The 15,499-nt window shown below is 36.1% G+C and overlaps 1 protein-coding gene and 1 pseudogene across 1 annotated transcript in view; both read right to left on the bottom strand.

Moving 5' to 3' along the window:
• The window catches only part of MGAM (maltase-glucoamylase), a 210,499-nt gene that overhangs the window by 185,199 nt on the left and 9,801 nt on the right, over positions 1-15,499 (bottom strand). The gene's annotated exons all lie outside the window — the stretch shown is intronic.
• Positions 7,913-15,499, bottom strand: part of LOC110595695 — a 40,332-nt pseudogene continuing 32,745 nt past the window's right edge.

Genomic DNA, 15,499 nt, shown 5'->3' with positions numbered 1-15,499 from the left:
ACACAAAAAAATGAACTTATGGACAGACTTTTGGAACTAAAATTTTTTTAGGAAGAAGCACTTTGGTAATAATTTTGTAACAAGAAAAGACATTTTAAAATTATATGTGTATGGGCTAACTTTTGTAATTAAATATAAGTGTATATCATCTATATTTTTAAATTAGAAGTCTTTGTAAAGTTTTTACTATGAATTTTTCAACAACTTTCAAAAGCACCAAAATTACATGCAGTACTTTGCTAATGAATGAATATGGTTCTGGTTTGATTTTCTGCTGTCACCATTTCAGTATATAGAATAAATTCTCAATGCCTTTTTTTCATTATGGAATTTGAGTCATCATACAAAAGTAAAAAGAACAGACCAGAGTGCTGTTGAGTCAATATCTAAAAATTCCAAAGCACATGGACATCTACAAATTACCAACTTCAGTAAATACAATGTGTCAAGAGGGAAAATACATGGGCTTTAGACTCATGAAAAACAAAAGGCTTAAATTTTGCTTTTGCAATTTATTAGCTGTTTGGTTTGGCCTTGGATAAGTTCCTTCTCTTTCTGTTTTTTGTTGTTGTTGTTGTTTTTAATTTTTATTTCTTTGTTTATTTTGTTTTGTTTTTAGACGGGGTCTTACTCTGTCACCCAAGCTGGAGTACAATACTGTGACCATAACTCACTGCTTCAATTGCTGGGTTCAAATGATCCTTCCACCCAGCCTCCCAAGTAGTTTGGGACTATTGATAAGCACCCCAGTGTTTAGCTAATTTTTTTTTTTAAGTTTATAGACATAGGTACTCAATCTGTAGCCCAGGCTAGTCTTGACTCCTGGCCTTAAGTGATCTTCCCTCCTCGGCCTCTCAAACAGCTGGGATTATAGGTGTGAGCCACCACACCTGATCTTAACTTCTCTTTTTCTTCCATCTTTTTATCTATGTTTTTGATTCACATATTCTTTCATTTTGCATGCTCCACACATATTTATTGGATTCTTCCCTATATGCTAGGCAATTTCTTCATTCAGTCTATAATGACAACAACATTTATCTCGTTGAGGTTTCAAAAATGACATATATGAGTAGCCCAGCCTCTAACAGATCAATATAGTGGTCTTACTCTGCTGTTGCAATCGCCATGGAGTAGCCATACAGATTGCGAACATCATATTGTTTTCCCCAGTGCTGTACTGCATCCATGCAGAGACTCTTTCAGAAAAGATACCCATCCAGGACTCCTGAAACAAAAGAGGGATCAGTCAGAACCTAAGGTACACATTTCCTACTCCTTCACTATCAGACAGCCTGAAATGACAGCTTCCCTGGGCAGGCCCTTATTGTAGAAATCCTGCTTCTGAACACTATACATTTGCGGCAGTTTCTCTGATACATAGTAAACTGTGCTGGCCACACACATCCTCCCACCTAGGCTCTCATGTGACTAGAGGCAGGCAACCAGAAGCAAGAAGATGTGGTTTGACTTGAGGCCCAATCTGAATTCTTCAAACTGAGCTAAGTTAAGGAGTTCAAGAATAGAAATATTGGATGAAAGTATCAATTAATTTCTGACTCCTCTTTCTTGATCATATGTCACAAAGAATGACTTCTAATATCTCTTTCATTCACCTGTTCTTCTCTGCATACATTGTACCACTCACTTCCATTGCACCATGCTGGTTCCAACCTAAATTATCTTTGGATCTTAACTACCATAATATCGTCTTCTTTTTTTCTCTCTCAAAATAATTCCAATATTTTAATGATTTTGTTAAATATATGATGAAATATCATTTAAAATATAGTATTTAAAGTATGATTTAGAAAATAATTTAGTAATTCAGTAATCTGCTCAGTATATAATAAAGTGGTAAAATGTTGTAATACAGTCTTATCCCAATTCCATGTTTGTATCTATACATTAACACCAACCAAAAGCAAACAAACAAAAACACCAACAACAAAAAATCAGAAGGCAAAATGCAATTAGTGATTGTCTAGTTTCCAAAATTGCAAGATATTTTTATTTTTTCTTTGCATTTTTCCAAGATTCTTTAATATTTATAATTAACCATTTTGTGATAGTTTTATCTTCTATTTTTTATTTTGTTTTGAGTTAGAGTCTCACTCTGTCACCCAGGCTGGAGTGCAGTGGCACACTCATGGCCACCCCAGCGTTGACCTGCTGGGATGAGGCGATCCTTTCGCCTCAGCCTTCCAAGTAGCTGAAGCTATAGACCCGCGCTACCACGTCTGGCTAATTTTTGTTTTTTTGTAGAGTCCAGGTCTCGCCATGTTCCCTGGGTTGGTCTCGAACCCACGGGCTCATGCATTCCACTCACCTTGGCCTCTCAAAGTGCTAGGATTACAAGCTGAGCCACCAAGTCCAACCAATAGTTTTATTTTTAAATTGTAATTAATCTTGGATGGATAATGCATTAATACATGAGCATGGTACAATATCTAAAATGTATAAAAGCCCACACATAAACATTAAGTTTTTCTTCACCTCTGTTTCCAATTGTCTAGCTCCGTTCCAGGAAGTTTATAACTATGTAATAACTTCTTAATACCTTATTTACCTCTGGTCAATTTTATAATTAATACTGTATATAAATGTTAGGTCAGTATGTCCAAAACCATTTGACTATCATACTTCCCTCTTACTAAAACATAAGTTCCTTCTATCACCAAAGAATGTAGTGTGAACTGTTGTGAACTGTTTAGACTCCCATCTAAGCCCCTCAGCATTTGATTCTAACCCATCCGCCCCAATTTCCTATTTTCCCACCAGATCAAAGTCTTCATAAGATTTTAGAATCCTAGTACCTCTGTTCCTTTATCAGCCAAGATATAATTTCTCCTTGAACATTTTGCTTTCTTCAAATTATAATCAATGCTGGAATTCCAAGGCCACACGCTAAGATAGTACAGTCCAAAGTTCAGTCAGAGCTCAGAATCACCACATTCACTGACTTTGACTTTGACCTCCCACCCACGAGTTCTGGCCTCTTTTTATCCCATGGCTGATGGCTGTTCTTCACATTGTGGATATCACCAGACTTACCCCTCATCTGAAGACAAAGCCCAGTTTTCTGGTCACTTTCTGCTAAGTCCTGACCTGTGGAGGTACACAATGCAGAGTGATATTGACTTCTACATACAATATCCTCTATGGATCTTTTTCTAAACATATCTAGGACTTAGGTATAAGGACTAGATTGCCCCTGTTGAATACATGCCTCTTTTGGGAAAGTATAGGATGTTTAGACTTTCTTTCCTGCTTTTATTTTTTCAATATATTATCCACTTTTTTTTTTCCTGTGCACATGTTGCCAGGTTGTTCAGATTTATTATTATGAACTTAAATTATCATATATGCAATGCCATTTTAATCAGACTAACCACTAAGACTCACTGGGAGTAAATGGAGGATAATTTAGGTCGTTTGTGGAACATCCTGAGATTGAACCATCAACAAAGTTGGAGACTTCATTCATATCCTACAAGACAAAGAGCAAAAACCACTAAGAAACAGTAATATGTTCCATTACATTGTAGTGATGTTGTTTTTGAGGAATCAGAGGAATTATTCTAGATATTTCCTTTTTAAAGGGAGTACTTATGTATATGGAATGGAATTATTGTTTCTGTCTTGTCTAACCATTGAAAGCATTATGAAAAAGCTGTAGAAATTTAAAACAATAAAGAGAGCTATAAAGATAAAAGCAAGCTCTTTAAAAATGATAGCAACCAAAGACATCCATCATCAATATTTTGGTATGCATCTTTTAAAATTTTCATTTTCACAGCTGTTGACACATGTGCATGTTCTCTATCTTTCTCTCAGTCTCTCTCCCTCTTTCTCTGTCTCTCTTTCTCTTGCTCCCCATATGTATATGTTTTTATGTATTTACATGTGTATATATTTTTTATTATATTTAATTATATTAAAATATATGTTATATATATGGCATATAAATTAAAATATTTTGTATTTGATATGTTTGGAAACTATACATTTTCAGTGATTTTAAAACTATATCATTTTTTTGAATTTTATGACCTTTGTTTTCATTTGACATATGAAACATTTCTCCTTATTGCAGTCATAGGCTTTTCATGTACCTGGGTTCTTTGGCTCTGACCAATTTGTCTAATACGTCTAAAAGAAAGAGCCTTGAACTGGCGATAGAACAAGTTGTGTAATTTGTGCCAATGTCAGGAATATATGACCTATTTTGACCTCAGTTCATTTATTTGTAGAAGGAGACCTTGACACAGGGGGGAAACATGTCTGAATGTCCTTCCAGCTCTAAAATTCTGATTTTGACTCTAAGTTATCTGTTTGGGTAAGATTATTTGAGCAGTTAGATAAGGAGTACAGATAATTATTGTTACGCCTGCTTTCTTCTCATCCTCTTCTCCCCGTGCTCTATATCCAAAGATATAGATATTCAAAATCTGAATATTTGTCACCTAATAATCAAAGTGTAAAGAACTCACAATCCAGATTCCATCAAACCCAACTTCATTGTTGAAAATCTCAAATTCCTTTGCCCACAAAATAGCACAATTGGTATTGGTGTAATCAGGAAACACAGTATTTCCAGGCCAGATTCGCAGGAGGAAAAAAAAAATTAGTTTTATCAATGAATCAAACTAAATTAAATGAATATAAGATCAAAGAGAAATTCATAATATAGCCATGACAAGAGAGGTACATAGGAATGTGTCTTAGTTATTTAGAAAGACAAAGCACTCAGAATACTTAGAATAAATATCTGAGGGAATCAAATAGACATTTAAAGAAAAATTTATTGTTTATAAAATAAGTGGCTGGAAAAAAAATAAATCCAAACGGCTGGATCCTGAAAAAAGATACAAACACAATGAAGAAACGACCTTTGTAAAGCTAGGGGCCCTGGAAGGAGACTGGGAGTTTGAGGACAAAAGCAGGGGAGGGGAGCATAAGGATGAGGAAGAGCAAATACCTGATTTGTGGGGTGGGGTAAAGAGGGCAGCACACACCACAGTGATGATGAGTCAAATTCTTAAATAAATGCATGGATAAAGGCATTGTCTGACTTGCTAATCTTCACCTCAGGAACACCCTTCCCTATCACTTCCTCTATTCCCAATTCTAGGAATAATAAATGGGGAAGAGTAGTGTGTAATTTCAGTAGTCCATTATAATCTGTGGATCCTAACATGGTTTACTTTTCTCTATCTCTTTCCTACCTAATTTTTCTCAGACACTATCCTCTGAGAAACTATAAGACTCTATACCTCATCAGAGGTATTAGAGGTAAACCAGCAGATTGCAATTTCATTTTAAAAAAGGGACAAATAAAGATTTCAGAAAGAAGTAGCCAAAATTGTCAAATACTGCAAATAAATTGAGTAAGAAGAGGCATACAACAGTTCCATTTGATTTGCCAATTATGTGGTAACAACAGGATCATAAGTGAAGTCCTTTCTCTCATCCATGTAATCAATATTGGCATGCTGAACATCCTGAAAGAATACATGAAGTGCACAATTGAGTGCCTGGGAATGTCTACGTTAAAATGAATCAATCAACTTTTTATTGTTGTTATTCGAAACAAACACCAACACTAACCTGGCTTTAAAACAGAGTGTCTAATCAGTTCCAGGCAGTGTTTTCCTAAGACCTGACTCCATCCCTGTGACCAGATTAACTGCTACATCCTAGCCTTGCCCGGTGCTCTGGCATTAGAAACCAATCAAACAATGATGACCAATCGCTAAGATAACCAAAGGCATAGCCATCCATGAATTTACCTAAATTTTACTCTATCCACAGGATAAAGGGAGGAAGAGACTGTCCTCCCTTCTTCCTCACTTTACTACCCCACATTTTAAAAAATTACTTCTCTTCAAGTCTTTGATATTTTTGCTTTCCTAATGCTATCTATATGAAAACAGTAGAGACCAGAATGAAATTGGCTCTTTTCTCAGACTAGGTGTTTACTTCCAAGGGAATGGAGTAGGGAAGAGAAGAAGATTATTGCAAAAAACTACTCAGATTTCCCTTTTCAGTTCTTGTGAAATTTTGTGCCCCCGTGATAGCACTCAACATATTTGGCACAGTCAAATTTAGTCATTTAAAGTACAAACATATTTCATGACATGTGCTTACTATATCCATCTGCTCACTTACCTGAGCAAAATTCAATACTTACAATGAATTCAGTTAATACTATTCAATTCCATGTTTAAATGCTCCCTTTCACATCTTACTCTGCTATGTGACAGCAATGGTCTAATTATTTCATTGCCTAGATTACTTAAGAAGGAAATATCTATCTATGAATAATGAGAATAACATAACAGAGGGCCACTGTAATATTAGAGATCTGGACTTGAAAACAGTTGCATTGTTTTTCTAATAGTCAATGAAGTTTTTAATATTAATAAAGTTCCTAAACTTAAATGGAATTCTAATATTAAAATGAGGTTGCTGAGATCACTTATAAAGGTGTCTGGCAGAGTGCCTGCCACAAGAGTTCATCAAGTAGGAGCTCTCATTATTAAGGTGATTTGTGCCTATCCCTTATCTCAGTCCTGCCTCTACCACTTTTGTGATTCCTCCCCCAACCCACATGCACAAATCGCTTTGTGCTGAAGGATGAGAAGTGGGATCTGTCACCAAAAGAGACTGGGTTCTTCCACCTGATCATCTTTGTGCACTCTGACTTTCTGCTTCCCCCATGTCCTCAGTTTTTCCAGATTTTTAAAATGTCAACTTAGTTAAGTACTTTCTTTTGCACTTCATATTCATGGAATTTCTTCAAAATTCCAAAATACCAGCTGAAGCTCTGCTTCAATTGCAAAATGACCACATTATACAGAAAGGCAAACTCTTTCTATTGCCAATTCAATAGTAATCAAAGTACCAGTGCATACACACATGGACCTTAAACTTGTTTCATTATTTGTAAAATTCATTTAATTGTGTAGTACTAGTTCTGTCACTAACTAGCTATGTGGTGTTGGTCAAGTTATTTCCTCTCACAGCTTCAGTTTATTAGTATGAAAAAAGGACGCTATCCTAAATGGCTCAAGCTTGTGTCCTACAATATAATTTGGGAGCCTAAGTCCTTTGTGTTTAGAATTACTCCACTTCCTCAATATCCCCTTAAAAAATCTGTTAAAACATATTAGTTGAAGAGAATTAGGGAGATTGGGGATTTGCAGTATCTGCAACCTGACACTAAACCTAAGAAGCAAGTTTAAACCAGACCATCAGAAGAATTTCTAAAAATATAATACCACTTTTATGGTAAGTTCCTGCCATGCCACTTTTGAATCAAAACAACCCAACCAAGAACATGTTTAAGGCTAGAAGAGCTACACTGAGATGCATTAAAATGGTAGGATTCAAGATGGAGAGAGAAATGCCTTGAGAACTCAAATAGAAACACATTGTGTAAAATGTAGTCAATAAGAAAAAGAGACAGACCAAACGTTCCTTAAACATCTGGCCCCCTCTCCAATCTTTTTCTCTGATCTACTTTCTAAATAAATTTTCTTTTCTAATCTAAAAAAATAGAAAGAAAGAAAAATAGAGACGAAAACAGATTGCTCATAACCCAGATTGTGGTCTCCAAATACTATTTCCTCCTATAGAGAACGAGGACTCCTTGAAAGAAATACCTGGTCCAACAAAAAAGTCTGGTATCTGAATATATAGAAATTATGTCTTTACCAAAAATAAATAAAACTCAGGGAGAGAAAGTATAAACAGTTGCTTTTATTACTCAAGAGAATGTCTTTACTTCTAGAAAATTGCTTAAAACCTTGCTTACATAAGGGAGCTGTGCCACATGGTTTCTCTCCAGGACTTCTCTCATGTTGACGAGGGTTCCATATTCCTAACGACTGAGGTGAAATCCAAGTGCTCAGTATGAGGGTAGGACTGGCTGCCCAATGAGCTGAAATAAATATGTAAAGTGAAAGTTAGTAAATATTTTATTATTAATAAAAGTGTTCCTAAGCATTGTTTTAGGGCACAGGGCATACTGCATTTTCCAATGTACTGATTCAGTATGCTAGAATATTAGTCTATTTTTTTAACAACCTTATCAATCATTGACAGTTGGGCCATGTTTCGGCATCTTTATATTCTGTTACCTTTTTAATAACACACAAACATGATATCAAGCAAGTTCTCACTACATTTAATGAAAATTGGTCTTGAATGTCTCAATCGTAAGGAGAGATTTTTGTGGCTCGCACTTGCAAATTAAGTTTACTTTTCTTAAATACTTGCTACTTCAGTTTACCTCTCAATATTCTTGAACAACTTGCTCTGGAGTGTTTCCCAAGAACACATAGAAGTCCAGAACCCCTCTGATGGTGCGGTAAGTGACGGCCAGTGCAGGCTGAAAGGCAACTTCATGAGAGATTGAAAAAGGAACAAATAAAAATTTAAAAATTAGCCTAGAGCAGTAACAACCAAGTTTTATACCAGAGGATCACTAACCATCTGACCACTAATAAAGTGATTCTACTGAGTTGCATTTTGTATACAAAAGGACAAACTCTGAGGATTAAAGTCTATCCTCACAGCATGTGGGAGCCAAAGTATTTTTTTCTGTGACACACTTTAGATAATAGTGACTGGAGAGTCTTAGCTTCTTGTGCAGGGACCCAGGCTCTGAGGAAGAGGAGTCAGGATCATGAAAGTGTCCCAAATAAGCCACTGTGGCATAAAAATTATTTGGGGGTTCTGGCATTTAAGTTACTGAGACCTGTGATGTGCGTAAAAGCAGAACTCCCACAAAGGACTCAATACAATTCAATTGTCATAAATTTACTCCCAGGAACACATCTAATCTCTGAGATTATAAGCACCATTCCCAAATAGACATTGTCATAAGCCTATCATATCTCCCATCTATTCTCCAAAGAGCCCATTCATCTTTCAAAAACAGTCATTTGATTTTCCACAAATAGCTTTTCTCCTTCCTTTTCATTTATTAATACGGTATATATACCCCAAGTTCTAACTAATCCTTTGAGTTACTCATCATTGAGCACTCCTGCATATGTACATTGTATGTGTAAATACTCTAGCTTTTATCTTGTTAAGTGTCTTTTTGCTAGATTAATTACAGGTCCACAAGAAAGAATTAAACTGAAGAGGTTAGAGACATTTTTCTGCCCTGACTTTCACAACCACAGAACATACTGCTCCCATCCTGAATCCTACCATTATTGTGAAAATATAACCCAACTAGACATATTAAGGTAGTATCCTTAGTGAATTTCACATCACGCAAGAACCAAACTAAAAAAAAAAAATCACAGATTATATCATAAATTCAAAATTCCTCTAAGTTCCAATCACCATTCTCAAAAATTGCATTCTAATCTGGGTTTGGATTCAGGGATAAAAGACTTCAAGAAATACTGAAATGTACTATTTGGTCATAGGAACAACTCATACATTGTATCTAGGATCATGTGGCCTTTCCCGTTAAGGTTGACTCTGCTTGTTTTCCTGTTCTTTATACCCGCTACTAACTATACAGTCCTTTTATTATCTCAGTCTATTTTTAGGCTATTAGGAATCTTTAAATACTTTAGAATCATCTAAGATTCCATGAGATATCTTAGAATTAGATATATTAGAATCATCTGTTAGGCATCCTAGAATCATCTTAGATCACCTAGAGTGCTTCCCAAACATCTGTGATAAAGAAATAAATCTTTATTTTTTTCTAAATTTCCAATTCACGGCAAACTTATGCTTTTGTAAAATAACATGAAAATGGTTTGCTGGAAAACAATTATGCATGCACAAGCATGCTACAGCAATGTTTATTCTCTATTTCTATACTCATCTTACTGCAAACCTGAAACAGTTTGTGACACATCCATGGAACACACTTTTGAGCAGTGCTGATTTAATTCCGTGATTTTTGACTGAGAATACGGAAGGGATCAGGATCCCACTTCCACCATCAATCCCGGGAGATTCTGACACATCTCCTCTTTCCCTACAGCAACTCATTGCCACTGGGACCTACAGAAGAAAAGTTTAAGAAGAAGCAAAACAAATGGATGGAAACTGTCTCGGAGTGGTTTATAGGGAAGAGTGTTAGCCTTCCTATATTTAACACAGAAAATATTCCAACACATGCCACCAGATTCCAGAAAATCATAAGCTAGGAGAAAATCCTCTCCTCATAGCTACAACACATCTGCAGGTAATGAAGTAAGGATGAAATAGTCAGAGAACATGTCAGGCCCTCTCTAAGCTATGGGTTAGTTATTCCTAAAGGAATCCATTTCTTTTATCATAGTGCTGTAAGAAAGGGATTGAAAATCGCTCTTGTGCTTGTTTGCTTTTTTTGAATATGCCTTTATCCATAGCATTCCTGTTCATCAAAAACACTCCAGAGGACACTCCACTAGCATCTTCAAGGCATAGGAAGAATGTCTGTGTACTATATAGGTTAGTTACATCCTTCAGAAAGATAATTAATAAACAAAATTTACAACTGAGTAGTTTAAGTACCACATTGCTGGTTTGGCTTAGGAACTCAGTCTTAATCTTTTAATTGACAGAGAACTCATTGGTGGTCAATAAGGACACAGACAAATTTTCAAAGATGGGGTCTATATTTGGTTGATGTTAATTAAGTGGACTGATATTTTCCTATAGAATGAGACAGCTATGACCATTCATCTAGTAGGAATGTGAAGATTGTGATATTTGTTCAAAGGTGAGAGAATAGAAATTCGAAAGCATAATTTTAAAAACTCCCCCCTCAAACTGCTCTGTCTTAACCTAACTTCATCTCATCTGCAAAAGCTCCATTAAGTCTTAGTATAAATCAGACAACTAGATGGAGCTGTAGTCTAGGTTAGTCTTCTAGACTCCAGAACAGGAGTTATCAACCCAAACTACACTCCACCAATTAAAGCAGAATCCCTGGGAATGGAAGCAGACATGGCTTTTTAAAAACATTTCCCCCAGATAATTACATGTTGTCACATTTAAGAATCATTGCTCTAGAATAGTTTCTCAAAATTTAGTGTACCTGTGAATTACATGGGCATTTTAGTTCAATTGCAGATTTTAATTCAATAGATGGAAGAAGAGACTGAAAGCCCACCTCTTTCACATGGTGGTTCTCATGCTGCACACTTTAACTAGCAGGGATCTGAGCTATTTAATTAAACAGTCGTCACTAGCTGTTCCTAGGTGAGCTGCTCTGCCTCAACACCTTTTCTGCTTTTCTGACAGGCATGTGTATATTACAGAGCATATGCTTTATATTAGACACAGGAGGGATTAGATTTTTTTCTCTATTATTGGCAAATTATTTTTACCTTGGATCATTTATTTGGCTTCTATAGGCTTCAGTTTTATCTATTCAATGAGAAAATTATTCTTATTTTGGAAGGTTCTTTTACTAAATAGAAATAATATACTAAAATAGTTCTTTATAAATTACTGCCATAATCTCCTTTCATCCAACCATTAGTTCTGCTTAGCCAGGAAAGCTGATTAAGAGTATTGTTAAGCCTAGAAAACAACATTGCATCAAGTTTTAGCAGTCAAAACAAACAAAAGCAAAACATAAAACTAAACAATATTAACAATAATAACAATAAAATTCTGTCTATGCTTTCATTACCCCAATTATTCTTTTCACAAAGAATGACTCATACATTGTTTTGGCTGGGATTTTACCCTATTTTTATGACAAACCTGATGCATCAGTGATTTTTAAATAACTAAAAATATGGAGACAAAAATCAACTGTTGTCCAGAATTCAGATATAAATAACATTTTCTCCAAAACTGGAAAATGTAAATTTGTTGGCATTTATTGAGTACCTTATATGTGGCAGACATCCTTCCAGAGACTTTACACGTATCAATTCATTTAATCCTCATCACAAAACTCTGCATGTCACCTCCATTTTGCAGATGAGGAACTGAAATCATAGAGTGTTAAGTAACTTGCCCAGACCCACATCACTGGTAAGTAGCTGGACCAGAATTCAAACTCAGGCAATCTCCCCTTAGAATCTTACTCTAAAACACTATATTTACTACTAGAGGTGACCTTCAAGAATGAGGCTATGATGTTCAGTGAAACGGGGCCCATCTGAAAGCTTACCCCATTGGGGGTTGTGTCCCTGTTAAATATGGGCCAGGTCTTCCAATTCATATCATGCCAGTATTGTTGGTGCACATGTTTCCCCAGACCATACACATTAGCACTGGGCAGTCGGATGGAGAGCTGCAGGAACTGGTCAGCAAACAGGAGGGGCCCGATGCTCGAGTCAAACCTAGACATAGGGCGTGCAAGTAGGGTGAAAATAATGCAATTGCTTAGAAAGGTGTCCTTTATATTTAGGTGACTCCACTGGTCGTATTTTGCCTTTCTATGACATTTTTTTTCAGGTACACCAAGAAATCTGGATTCCTTGAAGACAGGTACCTTGTGGTACGTTTCTTACATTTGTTCCCCAGACACTCTACTGTGTGACCAGAACTTTATACTTAAGTGATAGTAGATGTTCAGTAACTATTTACAGGTGGGCAGGTGGTTAGATAGACTGAGAAAAGAAAGGGGAAGATAAAGAGAATAAAATTAAAAAAAAAAACAACAGAGAAAAGTGGAAGGAAGCCAGAAAAAATACATACTTTACGTTGTACAGAGTCTGGTCACTAACAGTGGGCTTACAATCTTCAGGAATATTGTTGAAATGCACCATTCCTTAGGGACACAGATCTCTCTTCTTCATACCTATTCTACTCTGATCTTCAGATAAATTTTTAAAACTTACAAAACATGATTGTTGCCTCTTCTGGTCTCTTTGATGCTAAATGGTTGTTTTGAGACCTCAACTTCATAGGTCAAAGAAGCAGCAGCACTTCCACTGAAGGGTGGCACATTTTCATGGGGCACTTCATACCTGTCCTTGGTTTGGTCAGTCAACTGTACAGAGAGATATATGGAAAGGCAAAATCGAACCCTTTCTGTTTTTCAAAAATGGAAGTTTTCCTGTCAACATCAGTGCTTCCCAATATTTGTGCTTATAGTCCTGGAAACAGGCACTGATCAAACTGGTCTAATATCTAAGGTAGATGTATTCATTATGTTACCAAATTTAAAATGTTTAACATTTGGCCATGAGTTAGTCTTTAGGTAGAGATATACACTGCACATCAGAGATGGATTATCCCTAGAAAAGTCAAAGCTGTGATAATTCTTTGATTCTGTTCCTACTATATTTCACATAGTATCTAGGGCAAATAAATGAAAGCCAAAGCCCACCATAAATTCTATAATATTTATTTAAGAAGTTATCACACTGAAGGAAGTCTACAGAAGTCTTTAATGCACAGGTGCTAAATAAAGATGACAGTAGAGAAAAATACCAACAATAGCAATTAAAAAAAAATTTTGTGCTCCCTGTCATCAGGTAGGAAACAAGACCCTCTCAAAAATATTTTTTAAAAATAAACAAATTACAACCTTAAAGTGAAAATGGGTTAGATGTCTGATATTCCACTGTGAGAAGGATGTTTTTGACATTCTTTCCAAAAAGGGATGAGGAGACAGACTTTTTAATTGAATTCTTAATCCTAACATATAGGGGGAAAAAAGTTTTCATAGTTGACTTTGTAAATTCACAAATAATAGCCACATAAAAATTAAGCTTCATTTCAAAGTTGCTGATGAAAGGGCTTCATTTCTCAAAAGAAGGTAAGGGACAGACACATACTCCACCATACATACATTCTATCTAGGGCCAGATTCTGAAGCTACATACTGTGAATGTCTTATCCAGAATTCTGTGCATCTCTTCTACAAAATCTGATTGAAAACCTCCCCCAAAGGCCTGACTCTCATTCCACTAGCTCATCAGTCATTCTTTGTTAATCAGATGCCACACTTTAGCCCCATTTTTATATATATGTTATTCCTTCTCATTTATTTTTATATCATACTACAGGTGATGATATGCTCTGATGCCATCTCCCAAATGAAATAGCAAACCAAGTGAGAGTTGAGATCTTATTAGAAGAGCCCACCAGGTCAAGAGCATCTTACAGGGGAACAGATCTCTTCTTTTATACTGACAGCCTCCCCAATGTAGTCACATTCTGTTGTCCCCCAGAATGTTCAATATAATACTCTGCATTTAGGGTTGGCAGAAGAAGTGCGGATGTATAGTCCACGAACACTGGCATTAACTAGGTTACTTGTATAACATGTTTCTAAATTGGAATTATTTTCATTTTGTAAAAAATATATAAAGTTAGAGTTGGAAGTAGTCTCGAAGTTTACTGATTTCAAATCTCTTACTTTAAAAGTAATAAACTTGAGGAAAAAATGGCCAATGCTGATTGCATAAGGTCACAAAGGTACATAAAGTTGAAACCAGAAATAGAACATAGTCTCTGAGCTCCCAAGGCAGAGAGTGGTTTTTCCTTAGTGTCCAAATATATTCCATTCCTCAACTGAGAGCAGTGTCCACCTTCTGGGCACATGCGGCAGTGTGGCCTTGCAGGATAATACTCTGAAGATTGCCACAGCTCTCCTCTGGGGAAACAAAGCCAGCCACCAGAGGGTGTAGAGTTTCTGTTTTATGGCAGAGTCTAGCTTACTTGTATTTGTGTTTACAAGGTTGCCCTCCATATGGCAACCATGACTTTTGGAAAAGTAGCACCAGGGAACACTTATAGCTCTCTGAGCATTCTAGCAGCAGCCCCACAGGTCACATGTGGCCTGAAACAAGAAGTTAGTCAAAGTAAGTCTATTTCCTGGTAGAACATTATCATTTATAAAGCACAAAACATCTCATTTGAGATTGTGACAGCAATAACTTCGTTTAACAAATAAGGGAACTGACATTTAGAGAAGTTGTGCTATGTCCGACAACCAATATTTCTGACCAGTGTCCTTCCTATGTAACAGCATGGTAAGCACAAAGTAATTCAAGTCTTTCATTATAATAAAATATATAAATATAGTTTAATATCCTAAACTATAACAGTTATGTCATGAGGAATTCAAAATTACAAATGGAGCTTCATTGATATTGGCCTCGACCTTCAAAAATAAAATAGACTTTGCAATCAACTTATTCAGAAGTTATTAAATCAAACATTTTGCTTTGACATTTATTTATTTATTTATTTAGATGAAGGTCTCAATCTGCCACCCAGGCTGGAGTAGTGGCATAGACATGGCTCACGGCAGTCTCAACCTCCTGGCCTCAGGCGATCCTTCCACCTCAGTTTCCTGAGTAGCTGGAATTACAGGCATGCACCACCATGCTCAATAATTTTTTTTAATTTTTGTGGAGATTATATCTTGCTGTGTTGACTATGTTGATCTGAAACTCCTGCGCTCAAGCAATCCTCCTGGCTCAGTCATCCTAAATGCTGGGATTATAGGCATGATCCACCATGCATGGTCTGTTTTGGTCTTTAAATTTATGTGTTACATGTG

Source organism: Carlito syrichta, unplaced genomic scaffold, assembly GCF_000164805.1.
Source record: "Carlito syrichta isolate Samal-C Ts95f unplaced genomic scaffold, Tarsius_syrichta-2.0.1 Scaffold303563, whole genome shotgun sequence".
Taxonomy (NCBI): domain Eukaryota; kingdom Metazoa; phylum Chordata; class Mammalia; order Primates; family Tarsiidae; genus Carlito; species Carlito syrichta.
Note: the sequence above shows the minus strand (reverse complement) of the source record. Positions and strands in the feature narration are given on the sequence as shown.